Raw genomic sequence first — 15,719 nt, 5'->3', positions numbered from 1 at the left:
GACTTTATTTGAAAGAAAACAATGCATTTTGGTATAAAACTTTCGTCAGGGGTATCTATAAAAAATAGATCACTACAGCCGTCAGTTTAGCAATAAATTACTGATTGCAATGTAAGTACAGAGCTTATAATGCATTTATGAAAAAACTTTCTTTCAAACATCCTACATACAATTTAACATCCTTTCTCTATCGACTGCCATTATTTTCCATCAATCAACTGTGTCTAAGCACTCTAGTCCTTATCAAACCACCCCTCTTCTGTAAAGAACAGCACGTACCACAACACTAAAAACCCTCACTATCACAAAGTTACTTTAGCAGAGTAGCCTTTTACCCCCACGATGTCCCTTGATCTTTCTTCAACTACTCACTCCGTCAATACTTCCCTGCGTGCTTACCGTGTCTTAGGGCTAGATGTAGGTCACCAATTACCGGTCGGTAACGGTCGATTTCGGGCCCGAATTTTACAGAATCTGTAAATTTACCGATTCGGTAAATTTACAGATTCGGTAAAATACAGACTCGGTATATTTACCGAATCGGTAATTCCAGATGTAGGTGGCACAGTTTGCAGTGCCACAGGCCCTTAGGAATTCTTATTTTACCACCCAATCCTATTGGGTGGTAAAAAACCGAATTTCAGTGTACAAGCACATCTGTGCATGTACACCTATGCCATGTGACACACAGACATGCCCTTAGGGCATGTATGTGTGCCACATGGCACACAAGCCTGCAATTGGGGTGCTACAGGGTGTCAAAGTGACACCCCGTTCCCCCTGCCAGGATTCGGTATTTACCGAATCGGTAAATACCGATTCGGTATTTCCCATTGATTCCTATGGCCTTCAAGGCCCATAGGAATCAATGGGAAATACCGAGTCGGTATTTACCGATTTGGTAAATACCGAATCTTACAGAATCGGTAATTGGAAAATAAAAATTACCTACATCTGCCTGCTTCCAATTTACCTACTCTTAAATACCGAATCAGTATGATTTGGTATTTAAGAGTAGGTAAATCGGAATTACCTACATCGGGCCTATGATGTTTTAACAGCCTTACCGCATGGCGGCGACTGGTCGCATCTGCAAGGGTGGGAAGAAGCGGGAGTACAGGTGGTTGGGGACCTCTATGAAAATGGCGTGCTGCTCCCGTTCCAGGAGTTGATGGAGCGCTTCGACATCCCGAGAGGGGGATTTTTGCTTCATGCGGCAGTAACCAGGGCAGTGCAGGCCCACTGGGGTACGGGACTTGAGGAACCTGAGACAGCAGCAGCGTGCCAGTACACTATGATGGCGGCGGGCACGCTCAAGGCGGTAACGTGCCTTTACAATCGAATGGTTAGAGAGAATATCCCTCCTCTTACATCCCTGAAAGCCAAGTGGGAGGCGGACCTGGGTAAAGACATACCTGATACAACGTGGGCACAGCTTATCTGTAGGGCTCGCAACAGCACGAGAAACGCTAGATTTCAACTAATCCACTACTATGTATTGCATAGGGCGTACATGACCCCGGGAAGTATCAGGCGGTATTTTGGCGCGGTAACAGCGACCTGTCCCCGGTGCCCGGAAGAGGGGGCCGAATTAGTGCACATGCTGTGGGCGTGCCCGGCCCTACGGGATTATTGGCAGGACATAGGGGATGTGTTGAACGAGGTGACTGAAAGGGCCATAGAATATGGACCAGCGGAATGTCTCTTACACTGGTTTCCCCATACCCCCAAAAACAAACTCACGAGCAAGTTTATTGATATGGGGTTGATGGTGGCTAAGAGGGAGATCACTAGGAACTGGAAGGCGAGGGTGGGGCCAACTCCACGGAGGTGGCGGCAGGAATTTCTAAAATGGGCGACGGCTGACAGCACACACAGGTACCAGCTTGCGCGCAGGACCCCTAGCCAGACAGCGGCTGACACTGCGACCTCATGGGAAGTAATGGTACAGGCACTCAGGGATAGCTAAGCTGACGAGGAGGAGGAGGCCCCCGAGGCAGGGAGGGCGGATGAGACAAGCTGAGGCCCTAGGAGCAGCAGATATGCAGGGGGGCTGGCACCACTACTTCAGGAATGACCGCTATAAGAGCCTTAGACAGGTGGTGGTGAGTGGGGCGGGACAGGGGGGGGAGTTTTAGGTTTTGCACAGGGGGTGGGAGTTGGGGTTTAGCGCATAGTTGAGTAGAACTGTAAAAGTAGTCATGCAAACAATCCGGACACCAACTACTCCTTTATCTTGAACGTCAGGCATGGAAGAGCAGAGACATCATCGCCGCCCAACCCCCGGGTTGTGGGCACGACGGCTGTGTACTGATCAACAAATCATATTGTATACCTGCTCAATTTTATGAAGCTGCTTATATATGTAAGGGCCTGTACAGGTATGACTACAATAAAAATTATAAAAAAAAAAAAAAAAACGGGCCTATGATGTTTTAAAAAAGCTCTACTCGCTCGGTTCCCATTTTTCAATGCGTTTGTATTTCATCAAGTGTCCCAAACCATCTTTGCATGAGGATCTGTTTCTACTTGTTTTAACCTGCTTAATCATCTATCAGCCCCTCCCACTCCTCTCTAGCGTGTGGTCACATGTCCAAGAGTGGACAAAAAAACTCGGTATAGGATTAGATTGGAAGCACACTTGCCCTCCGATTTTAAATGGATTCGCTTACGCTACTACATTTTCCAGAATGCTATGTACCTGCATCATTCCCAGCGTTTTGCACTACCCAACGCTGTAAACTGAATGTAAATATATCGCATTTGATGACTGTCACAAATAGATCATAAAATAATGTTAAACATGCCGGTTTCTATCATCCCCGTTTGTCATAAACAAACCAACTCGAATTCAGTATTTTATCTTTGCATTACATGACAATCAATTTAGTGCTTATAAAATGTTTCTGATAGTTACTCGGAAGCAAAACTCCTGTAATCATTGTTCGTATATGTTGACTGTTCAAATGTTATCCAATAATAGACCAATAATATCTTCTCTTTAATCAAGGCTGCATCCCAGCGATAGGGCAGAAAATTCATGAAATGTACTTAGTGGTGGTGGGATGCACTCCGTTTGTTTTCCATTTTATTCCATGCTTTACTGTTTCAGACTATGTAGGTGTGCACGCTGGATCCCCGCTCCGCCCATTTGCGCTTGCAAACTTAGACGAACACATGGGGGACCTATTCTGATCCCACTCCAGCTGCACAGCCATCTCTACTGCCAAATGAATCCAATAAATCAATTGTATATTTATATTCTTCATTTTTCTCCATATGTTAAACTCCATTAACTTCCTCTTTTTCCATTTTTTATCGATTTATTATACCCATTTCCATACAAGAATATCCGTAGACAGGAGTTGTTTTCGCACAATACGACTTTATTTAAAAAAAAACAATGCATTTCGGTATAAAACCTTCGTCAGGAGTATCTATAAAAAATAGATCAGTACAGCCATCATTTTAGCAATAAATTACTGATTGCAATGTAAGTACAGAGCTTAGGATGCATTTATGAAAAAACTTTCTTTTAAACATCCTACATACAATTTAACATCCTTCCTCTATCGACTGCCATTATTTTCCATTAATCAACTGTGTCTAAGCACTCTAGTCCTTATCAAAGCACCACTCTTCTGTAAATAACAGCACGTACTATAACTACCTACTGGCGGTCGCCAGTAGGTAGTTATAGTTAGGACCTAGTTTCCATAGGAAATCTGCAACATTCTATTTGGAATAACTTTGGCGCCGGTTGGCGAATCTTCACGAAATTCTCAAAGAAGATGGGGCGCTCCGCTCTGCTCCTTCCTTGAAAGTTTCGGGGGGATTCGTGAAGCGGGGGCCGAGAAAAAAGGGGGTCCCAAAACGTGTTTTCCCCATGCAATTTTCCATAGGGACCTTTAGACACAGCTACAGCCCAAATTGCTGACCGGAATTCCACCAAATTTGGAAAAAAGGTAGAGTTTGGTTCGTAAATTGTGCTTTTTGTTAAATGGTGTAAATCCGTTCAGTAGTTCTTGAGAAAATCAAAAGTAAAATCATAGATATATTTGCGAAGTTGTACTGTACGCGTACCGTCCGAGGATTATACGCGTACCATTACGAGCACGAGCTGCATGCTAATTGGCTATAAACTGTCTGTCAACACTCCAAACCAGGAAGTGTTGGCAGCCATCTTGTGCCCCGGTAGAACCGAGGCACAAGAAAACATAAAAAGAAACACGAAAAACGCAATAAGGGAGCAGGGTAGAAACACCCTGACCCCCTAGGCTTGCTTGGAGGGTCCCACAAGGACCCCCAAGGCCAAAAACAATTTTATTTATTTTTTAAAATCGCGGGATATGTATACCCTGTCGATAAAAAAAAACAATTAGCTTTTTTTTAAGCCCCGGGGGGGCCGAATCCCGGGAGCATTTGGCTCTTTGTAAAGGGGGCCCCAGAGGGTCCCCCCTACCCCAGGGACCGCCACCCCAGGGGCTTATTTTAATAGGGTGGGGGGCTCTGAGGACTCCCAGCCCTGGGAACCGCCACCCCTGGGGCTTTTTTTATTTGTAATAATGGGGGGCCCATCTGGGCCCCCCAGCCCTGGGGACCGCCTCCCCTGGGGCTTCCATGAAATGTATGTGGGGGGCTCACGGCCCCCCACAGCCCCGGAACCCCCCCCCCCGGGCTTCTTTTAAAAAAAACCTGTGTTGTGGGGCTCAAGCCCCCCCACACGCCGGGGGACCGCCACCTTCCCGGGGCACCAATTTTCAAAATTATTCAAAATAGGAGGGTCCATGATAGACCCCCCAGCCCCAGGGACCACCCCCCAGGGCTTTTAAATGTTGGGAGGGGGGCTGTGCGGCCCCCCTCCTGGAGCCCTTGATGGCCCTGGGGACCGCCACCCCCCAGGGCCGGCTCCTGCAGTGTCCCAGGGTGCCTACCCCCGGGACACTGCTGTTTGCTATGGTAGGGCGGGAGCCTCGCGGCTCGGCCCTACCATAGCAAACTGCGTTGCTTTTTGAAAGAGAGAGCAGGAAACCTGCCCTCTCTTTCAAAAATCAAAGCGGATTGCTTTTCTGCATGGGGAGCAGCATGTTGGGAGCAGCATGTTGGTTTTCACCCAAGCAGAAAAGCAATGCCGGCTTCCGCAGGATGCCGGGAGCCGGCAGGGACCATCTGGGGCTTGGGGACCCCCCCACGGCCCCCAACGAGGAGGGCCAGGCCCCGGGGGTTGGGGTCCCCGGGGCCAGAAGTGGCCATTACTGAATAGGATGTTGTAACTGGCATTGGTATCTCCATTGTTTTGAACATTTTAGTTTCTATTTTTGAACGTGTGTATCAAAGGTTATATTACGCTGAGAGGAGTTCTGCCACTCTTTCACAAGGATGATGTCATCAGTGATGTCATTTGAGATGTCATCAGTGATGTCATGAGTGATGTCACTGACCATTTCTTGAGTGATGTAATATGTGACGTCATCAGCAGTGCATTGCAAGCGCGCGAGTTATAGTTAGCTGAACTAACTATAACGGGGGAATTTCAATGGTTTTGTATGAGTGAAACGTCCAGCTAACTATAACATGTGTGAAACCTATGGTTTTTTCAGTGAATTTCTAAGGTTTTTTAAATGCTAATTCCTAACTATAACTTTGGCAGAAACCTATGGTTTTTTCAGTGAATATATATATATTCTCTTGTTTTCCTCAAGCATTCTTTGCCACTCCTGATCGAGAGTTGTGTCGTCGCTTGGACTCCCCGAGAATGAGTCCTATAAATCCTTTGTACAAATGACGACACCGTGTGCGATTTTTACATTTTATTTTCTGCCGCCACCAAATGCGTTTCGACTGCTCACTGGTAAAAGAGTTGTAAGCACGGCCATTTTTTAAAGTGCATTACGTGATATCACATGAGAACTACAAACGTGACTACTGTGGAAAACAGACTTGTAGTTTCACATTACATCAACATTTCAATTCATATTACTATCATTGCAGTTTTTTACAAAATATTAAATATTTTCTGTTGCACATTTCAATTAATAAAGTATTAAAAATTGGTTACATTTAATTTTAACATTTTAAATGTATGTGACGTCATTGATCATACACCCTGTGTTGTATAATTATCTTGTTGATTATATATACCTCATATCAAACCCCAGTGGGCCATACATGCTCAAGAATTATTAACAGGAATGTATGTGTATTACTTATTTAACTCTAGTGAGCAAATGAAGCTTTTTACTCCTCAATTTCATCACCCTTCATTATGTTCTGCAACCAAACATTAATTCAGTTCTTTATATGCAATTCTATATCAAGCCCTAGTGGGCTTATTACATTTATACTGTGCATTAGAAAACCTTCAATGTTATAATTATTGACATCTGATGTAATAAAAGATCTTACTTATTTTTCTTTTCATCTTTTAAGTCGGTTAAAATATATATTGTTTACTCTCTTTAAAAACTTTTCATGAACAACTATTCTCTGGGCGGTGCATTCTCTCTATTTTCTATAGATGCATGTGTTGGTCCTCTTCCATATTCAGGCCTTCTGGCTGCTTTGAGTATAGTTCTATAATGGAGCGGGACTCCAGCCTCCTTAACTTTTTCTCTGTTTCCTCCTCTAATATTAGCCATTACAGAGTCAATTACATAGTATGATTTTTTTAATTTTTTTATTTTTATTTATAGAGTTATGTATAGCGCGAACGTGACCCAAGGGTATCAGAGCGCTTCACAGTTACATGTGTTACAGTTAGAGTACAACGGTATAGTAGTGTTAATATATATTAGATACCGGTATATGTCTTTCTTAGCAGTTTCAACAATAACACATTTAGGATCTGTTTAGTGTACAAAGGTGTACCTCTAAGCCTCTCCAAATGGTCCCGATGTGTATTTCCATTAAGTTCTACATCAAGGTCCCAGAGTAGTACTGAAGGAAAGTCTTGCTTTAGAGAGGAATTTGGTCATTAGGAAAATCTTTGCTTCCCTCTTGAATATTGCCATGTTTGGAATTTTTCTAATGTTTGGTGGAAGTGAGTTCCAGATCCTGGGGGCTGCTCCGGAGAACGCTTGGTGTTTTTTAGTGGAGCGCTTTGTGGGTAATACATGCCAGCTTAAATTGGATTCTGGCTTCGTATGGTAGCCAGTTTAATGCTTTCAAGTGTGGGGCGAAATGGTCATATTTTCTAGACTCAGTAACGAGTCTTGCGGCTGCATTGAGACAGGCTTTTAGTGGTGCTGTAGAATTTTTGGTAGACCTGCTAGTGTTGTACATCCATATTCAATCCCTGAAATAACTAAGGACTGAACTGCCAGTTTGAGGTCCGTCGTAGTGATGAGATGTTTCATTTTTCTGATATAGTTCAGGTGAAACCCGGCACTTTTTGCTATTGATTTGATGTGGGCTTTCATGGTATAGGTTCTTATCCAGCGTTATTCCCAGCGATTTAGTCGAGTCAACTAAGGTAGGGGTGCAGTTTAGCGCTGTGATCAGTTTGGTCCATTCCTTCACATTTGTGGGGTTCTTTGGAGGTGATATTAATAGGAATTCCATTTTTTGTGCATTTAGCTTCAGATGATTGCTAGTTAACCATTGTAGTGACACTTTTAAGGCCTCATTCATTGTCTTGATGTCTTCCAGTGATGCGATCTTGATGTAGATCTGAGTGTCATCTGCGTACATTTGATGTGATATGTTTGCGTCTCAGAGAATTTCTGTAAGGGTTCAACATATAGGTTGAATAGTGACAGAGATAGTGTTGATCCTTGAGGGACTCTAATCGAGTTCGGGTATGAAGGGGACAGCATCTGGTTGACCAGGAACCTTTGTATTCTTTTGCTGGAGGAAGGATTCAAACCATTTCAGAACAATTCCAGATATTCCCATCCTGCCTTGAAGCCGGGCTAGCAATTTTTCATGATTTACTGTGTCAAATGCTCACGACAGGTCAAAAAGGACTAATAAACATGTTTGATTGTGATCTAGGGCCTGTAGCTCATCATCCACTATATGTAAGATTGCTGTTTCCGTACTGTGGCCTGGTCTGAATCCCAATTGGCAGTCGTCCAGCAGATTAAAATTAGCAATGTGGTCGCTCAGTTGGTTTTGCACACATTTCTCAATAAGTTTGGTAAGGAATGGAATATTGGTTACTGGGTGAAAGTTATTTGAATCTGCCAGGTCTGCTGTAAGTTTATTGATGCTCGCGAGGACTTGACCTGTTTTTAGGCATTCTGGTAGGATCCCTTGAAATAGTGATTCAATGATTATTGTCCATCTAGGGACGACGACGACATGGTTGATTCTTTTTAGGCATTTTTAGGGGAGGGGGTCATTGTAGTGGTAATTTGGTTTGATCTCCGATATAATTTTGGCAATGGTATTTTGGTCATATAGCTTGAAGGTTGCCCATTGCGCATTGTTTTTCGAACTCTCAAGATCGTTTTTTGTGTTAGCATTGTCCAGTGGTGGTAGTTGGCCAGCGAGGTTGTCGGCTGCCAATCTAAGCTCTCTTTCTAGAGTGATGGCCTTGTCCATGAAGAATGTTGCGAATTCCTCACAGCTCAGATGCGTTTTAGCTGTCTCTTGGGCAGATTTGGCCAGCCTATTGGATTGTTGCTTTAACATCTGGAATAGTTTCCGAGGACTGTTTTTGGCGTCATCCAGTTCTGATCTAAAAAATTCCTTTTTGGAATTGAGAACACTTTTGTTGTACTCGTTTCCGATTTTCTGAGAGTTTTCAGCTGGGGGCATGATGGATGCTGTCTCCATTTTCTTTCTGCCAGTCTAAGTTTCCGCCTGTCTTCATTCAGTGTCCTATTGAACCAAGGATTTTAATCTTTCTCTGAGATTCATTTCAGTTTTAGAGGCATGGTGGAGTTGACTATATTCGTCATTGACCTAGTGTAGTGATCAGTGACTTTGTTGACGTTTAGCAAGTTGCTGGGCGGACTTAGGCCTTTTTCAAATTTTGCTACTAGTAGCTCAATACCAGGGTCTTTGGTATCTTGAGTCCACTTGACCTGTTGTGTAGTCCTGATCTTTTTTATGCTGGGTATCCAGAAGGTTATGGCAGGGTGATCTGACCAATCGCACGGAACAATCAAGTGGATTGTAACATCCTTGTTTATCGAGATTACCAGTCTAAGGTTGCCCCTTTGGAATGTGTTGGTTGTGTGCAGGATTGTGTGAGGTTTAGATCTCTTAAAAATTCTTTAAGTGCGTTGACCTGTTTGTCATTATTGTTGTCCAGTGTAATTTAAAGTCTCCTAGGAATATGTTGTTCGTGAGACTGTTACAGTTGGCCTTGATAATCTCCATTAACTGGTCTGTGAAGGTGGCATTATCGCCTGGTGGATGGTAGAGCGCATGCAAGACTTTGCAAGTTACACTTTTGATTATCTGCAGTTCTTATACCAACACTGAGGTATTCACAGGATTCAAGAGGGTCCGATTGTATTTGGCCAATCTCGTTGTCAGATCGGTGTATGCAGGCTATACCCCCTCCAGTCTTTTTTAGTCTGTCTAATCTCACAATGTTATAGTGAGGAGGCACCAGTAGATCCATGACTGGGGAAGAAGATTCCGTAAGCCATGTTTCTGTTAAGATTGTCATGTCAATTTCCTGGCTAATGATGAGGGTAGCGATGTCTGAGGAATATTTTGCTGCGGTCCGGCAGTTGAGCAGTAGCCATAGCAGTGGTTTCCCTGAGGTACTAGGGTTTATCTCCTGAGTATTGGTGGTTATCTGGACTTATTTTAGGTTGTTGAGGTTTGGTTTCCTGTTCTTTGGCCAAGATGTTCTATTTTAATTGATCGGGACTGATCTAATTTCCTCACCTTTGTTAGTAGGTTTTGATAAACCTCGAATACCTTCGTTGTGGGCCTTCTCGAAGTGGCGGGTTACAGGGTATGTTCTATCTTCATTCTTTATAGCCCTCAGATGTTGCAGATTTCGTTTATGGACTTCTAAGATTGTGCTGCCCACGTACCGCAGGCCACAAGTGCACTGTAGCACGTAGACAGCAAAATCCGTCTTGCATGTATAATTGCCCCTGATCTTACACATTTTATTAGTTAGGCCTAGTCTATATTGCTCTGTATTTATTCCACGTACAAATGCCTTGCACTTTGCGCACTTGATAAACCCTTGCTTTTTGTTTAACCAAGTTGTTTTCACTTGTGGTTTCTTTAGATTATTTCTAACTAGTGCCTGCTTGAATGACCTTACCTTTCGAAATGTGATTTGTGGGGTCTTCTGGCAACATGTTTGCCTAACAGTGGGTCATTCCTGATTACATGCCAGTGTCTATTCAGCAATCTCCTTAACTCCTTGTTTGCTAAAAGTTATAATGAACCTATGCTGATTCTCACTTGCCTTGATAGTTTTTTTGGCATCAAAAAGTAACTCTTCCCTCTTTTTCTTAGAGGCTTTGCTAATGCCACTATCAATCCAATCCTCTGGGTATCCTCTGCTCCTAAATCTCTTTCTTAGAATGCCTAGCTCTTTGTTGGTTTCTTCTGTTTCACTACAATTGCGTCTCATTCTCAGGCTTTCTCCATATGGAATACTTTGTTTTAAATTTACTGGATGAAAGCTCTGAGCATGAAGTATTGTATTTCCAGAGGTTGGCTTTCTATACAGTTTTGTTTCCACCTTTCCCTCATCAATATATACAGTTACACCAATAATATTTACACTTGCTCGGCTGATTTCTCTAGTGAAACTTAGATTGAGATTGTTATTCTGTATTTTGTCAATAAAACTCAAAAGTTTTAGAGAGACAAACAAGACTATGACAGAGGCCAGATGTATACATTTGCCAGGAAATTTGCCACTATCAGAAAAAAAAGTTGGGAAAGGTTAATAAATCTGTGCCAGAAACTCACTCGGAAAAGAGCAGCAATGCACTGCTGATGATGTCACATATTACATCACTCAAGACATGGTCAGTGACATCATTGATGACATCACTGATGACATCTCAAAGGACATCACTCATGACATCACTAATTCCTCACTAATTCCTAACTATAACATCTGTAAAACCTATGTTTTTTTCAGTGTATATATATATATATATATATATATATATATATATATATATATATATATATATATATATATATATATATATATCCATACTAATATAATAAAAAGAGAGCCCAAACCTTTGAGGCGGGTAATCTCAGGAACCACTGCACCAATCACAACACCCAATACAGTGTTGGAAAGGGCAGTTGCAGCAGAAGGACATAGGCTATGCAGACGCCCACCATATACATTTAAAAGGTAAAAGAACCGTGCCAGCAAAGTAGTCCCTTGTGGGCGTGTCTGCATTGTGCTGTGGACGTGTACTGGGGGCGTTACAAACACTGGGGGCGTGTGGTACATTCCGCCCTTAATGCCATGTCTCATATCGTGTGCTAATCCCACCCTGCTCCCTTTAAATACCCCTGCACCCTATAATCATAACCCACCCATACTCCTTAAAATACCCCAACACCCTTAAACACTAACCCATATTAACCCTATAAATAAACCCTGTACCCCAAAACCCAAACCTATCCCTAAACCCTAAAAATACCCTGTACCCCAAAACCCAAACCTAGCCCTGAACCCTATAAATACCCCTGTACCCCAAAACCTAAACCTAGCCCTGAACCCTAAAAATACCACTGTACCCCCAAACCTACCCGTGAACCCTAAAAATACCCCTGTACCTCAAAACCCAAACCTACCCCTGAACCCTTAAAATACCCCTGTACCCTAAAACCCAAACCTACCCCTGAACCCTAAAAATACCCCTGTACCCCAAAACCCAAACCTAACCCTGAACTACTACTGTACCCCAAAACCCAAACCTAGCCCTGAACCTAAAAATACCCCTGTACCCCAAAACTCAAACCTAGCCCTGAACCCTTAAAATATCCCTGTACCCCAAAACCCAAACCTACCCCTGAACCCTAAAAATATCCTTGTACCCCAAACCCCAAACCTAGCCCTGAACCCTTAAAATACCCCTGTACCCCAAAACCCAAACCTACCCCTGAACCCTAAAAATACTCCTATACCCCAAAACCCAAACCTAGCCCTGAACCCTAAAAATACCCCTGTACCCCTAAAACCCATACCTATCCCTAAAACTACCCCTGTATGCCATAACCCAAAACTATATCTGAACCCTTAAAATGCCCAAACACCCCAAAACATATACCTCAGTACCCCAAAACATATACCCCTATACCCATACTTACCTTATCCAAACATTTTAAAAAAACATGCTTTTACCATTCATGCATTTACAACGAATTTCGTTGTAAATGTATGCGTGGTAAAAGCATATAAAATGTTTTGCCATGTGTTATAATGGCATGGCGGAGTCATGGTACTTTCGTAATGAAAGTATGCGGAGTGATGGTATGCGGAAAGAAAGTTGCGGAATAATGGGTGTTTACCCTCCCCCGGTAAGTACATTGGTGGCACGGCGGCCCACATCTCCAGCAACATACTCATATTTTTTAACCACCCATTTGAAAAATGCACAGGTCTCTCTCATTGATGGCCAGCACCGACATACACTTTTAGACACACCTCCCGCCACAAGTTCTAGAACACAACATTCTATTCCCAATAACTTTGGCGCTGATTAATGAATATTTGGAAATTTTCCAAACTTTTGGCCAGCTCTGGTCCGCTCCTATCCTGAAAGTTTCGGGGTGATTTGTCAAGTGGGGGCCGAGAGAAAAGGGGGGTCCCAAAACGTGTTTCCCCCATGCAATTTCCCATAGGACCTTTAGCCACAGCTACAGCTCAAACGACTGAACGGAATTACGCCACATTTGGCAAAGAGGTAGTCCTCAGTTTAGACTTTTGCCTTTTGCTTATATGGTGTCAATCTGTTCAGTAGTTTCTGAGAAAATTACAGTTAAAGGCATTTATATATCTATGGGCACGGTGGATCCGTGGAGTGTGCGAGGATTGTCATCGTACCATAAGCGCACCCTTCCGATCACGTGCTGAATGCTAATTGGCTGTCAAGTGCTTGTCAACATTCGAAACCAGGAACTGTTGGCAGCCATTTTGTGCCTCGGTAGAAGCGAGGCTGATGAAGTCAGTGGAATATGTGTGAAAAACAGAGAAAGGGGGCAGGGTAGAAATAGTTTTACCCTCTAGACCTGCTTAGGGGGTCCCAGAAGGAACCCCAGGGCACACAATGTATTTATTTATTTTTAAACCTGGCAGGTGCGTGTAGGGTGCGAGGACTGTGCCGTAAAATGAATAAAATAAAACAGAGGTTCTTTTTCTAATTTGTCGTCGGTTAAATACCGGGGGCAAAATTATTACATTTTATGAGGGTCCCCCAGCCTCAGGGATCGTCACCCCCTGGGGCTAAAAAGAAAAAATGGTGGGGTCGAAGGTCCTCAAAGCCACATGGACCACCACCCCCAGGGCTTTATTTATTGTGGGAGGGGAACTGCATGGCCCCCCTCCTGGAGCACACGAGAGCCCCGTTACCCCCCGGGGCTACAAAAAAAACATGGCTGGGGGGCTGCAAGGTCTCCAAAGCCCCGGGGACCACCACTCCCCGGGGCTTTATGTATTGTGGGAGGGCCCGCTCCTGCAGTATCCCGGGGTTTCCATCCCGCCCTCCAATAGCAAGGAAATCTGTTCTCTCTTTCAAAATCTAAATCAGATTGCTGTTCCATATGGGGAGCTTCATGTTAGTAGCTCCCCAAGTGGAAAAGTAATGCCGGCTTCCAAATGCGTAGAAGTTGTGCACCAAAGGCGCTGGAGTCGCGCACCCTACAGATTATCAGTCGTGCATCCAGTGTATTCACACCAGGGGGCCACACTGAGCGCTGCGCTGGCTGCGGGACTTTTACTTTTACCTTAAAAAAATAGTTCCTATCAGTAATTTCTAATATTCCCGGGGATGTATCCCCCAGGTCTTATTAAAAATGTTGGGGACCGTGGGGGGAGCCACAATGCCCCCACAGTCCCGCCGGCATCCCACATACTTCGGGAGCCGGCATTGCTTTTCTGCATGGGGAGATGCTAACTTGAATGTGGAAATGCAATCTGGTTTGGATTTTGAAAGTGAGAACAGATTTCACTGCTGTGTCTTTCAAAATGCAAACTAAGTTTGCTATGGGAGGGCGGAATGTGTGAGACTCCCGCCCTCTCATAGCAAACAGCAGTGTCCCAGGGGTAGGTACCCCGGGACACTGCAGGACCCGGCCCTGGGTGTGGCGGTCCCCAGGGCCCTCGAGGGCTCCAGTCGGAGGGCCACGCAGCCTGCCTCCCACAATACACAAATCCCCGGGGGTGGTGGTTCCCGGGCCTTGAGGGGCATCTTTGAGGCCCACACACTTCTAATTTTGCAGAGGGGGGCCTTGGACGCGAAAGTGGTGCAAGGTAGTTGTAAATCTGGTACACAGTATTTTATTTTACTTTGCTTTCCTTTCTGTAATGTAGAGGATCCAGGGTAAATATAACGGTTTCTGTACAGCCAGTACCTTTCAACCCTACCCCCAAACGGCTTTCTGTCTGTTACTATAGTAACAGTTCAGGAAACACTTGCGTGAGCACAGAGGTTAGAAGTTCACCACACTATGTTGCTAATGGAAAAAGTTACTGTGCTGGAGCTTTAAAACTTTTCCATAGGAACCGTTAGTCATAGCTATAGACTCTGGTAAAGATCTGGTAAAGAGTTAGCCTCAGAATTATACTTCAAATTATCAATATAATTTCTATTGGGGACAGCCACCCCCCAAAAAAAGAAGACGTAAACACTTTTTTAAAATTAACTTTTATTGAAACAACAATAAATAACTGGAAACGTAACTTAAAGATAACAATATAATAAATAACTAGAAACATAACTTTAACAAAACAATAAAATAAACAAAATGTGATATGGACTCCAATAGAAGTACAATAGGTAATCTGCAAAACAAAAATGAAAATTAGTGTTTAAAATTAGATCGATGTGACTAAATGAGGTCAAACATTACAAGTCAAATTAACACTTGGCAATATTTCCTTATTTTCACGTCTGCAGTCTGCCTGATGCATTTCACTTGTCTTATAGGCCCGCGTTCAAGAGGTGTCTGTATGGAAGTGCCCACTGCGTCAGAATTACACTATAGATCAACAGGTCTTTAAAATGATTCAGAGATGAGACAGAATTAGGTGAGAGGTCAAGTCATTATGCAGGACAATATTCTTTAGAGCTTATTTACAAGACTTGCGCCACTTTTGTGTTATTTTTCTCATGTTGAAAGTGACGCAAAAGTAGTGCAAGGAGATTGTAAATAAGCTCTTTTAATTCTAATGCATTTAATCGGAGGGATTTTATATCTAGGCCGCTCTGCTTACCTTGTGTAAACACTGTGACCAACAGAGTTCACAACTTGAACTTAGCTTTGGTTCTACACGTCAGAGTGGACAGCAGCGTCCCTAACTTTAAAAGAGAAACGATGTGAGAGAGAGTGAGAGAGGGAAAGACATTAAAAGACATTTAAAGTGTGAGAGAGAGAGAAAGTTATAGATGGAGCAGTTAATACTGGAGAAAATACTCAGAGATCACCTTTTGCCTCCGTTGTGTGTCCAAGCACGTGCTGGTTCATAGTGCACCCTCCAGTTTAGTGATCTGAAAGATAGTATATAGAGTTAGTAATAGCATAGTACATACAAATGCACATGTATA

This window comes from Lissotriton vulgaris, chromosome 12 (genome assembly GCF_964263255.1).
Source record: "Lissotriton vulgaris chromosome 12, aLisVul1.2, whole genome shotgun sequence".
Taxonomy (NCBI): Eukaryota; Metazoa; Chordata; class Amphibia; order Caudata; family Salamandridae; genus Lissotriton; species Lissotriton vulgaris.
This window is presented reverse-complemented; position numbering follows the sequence as displayed.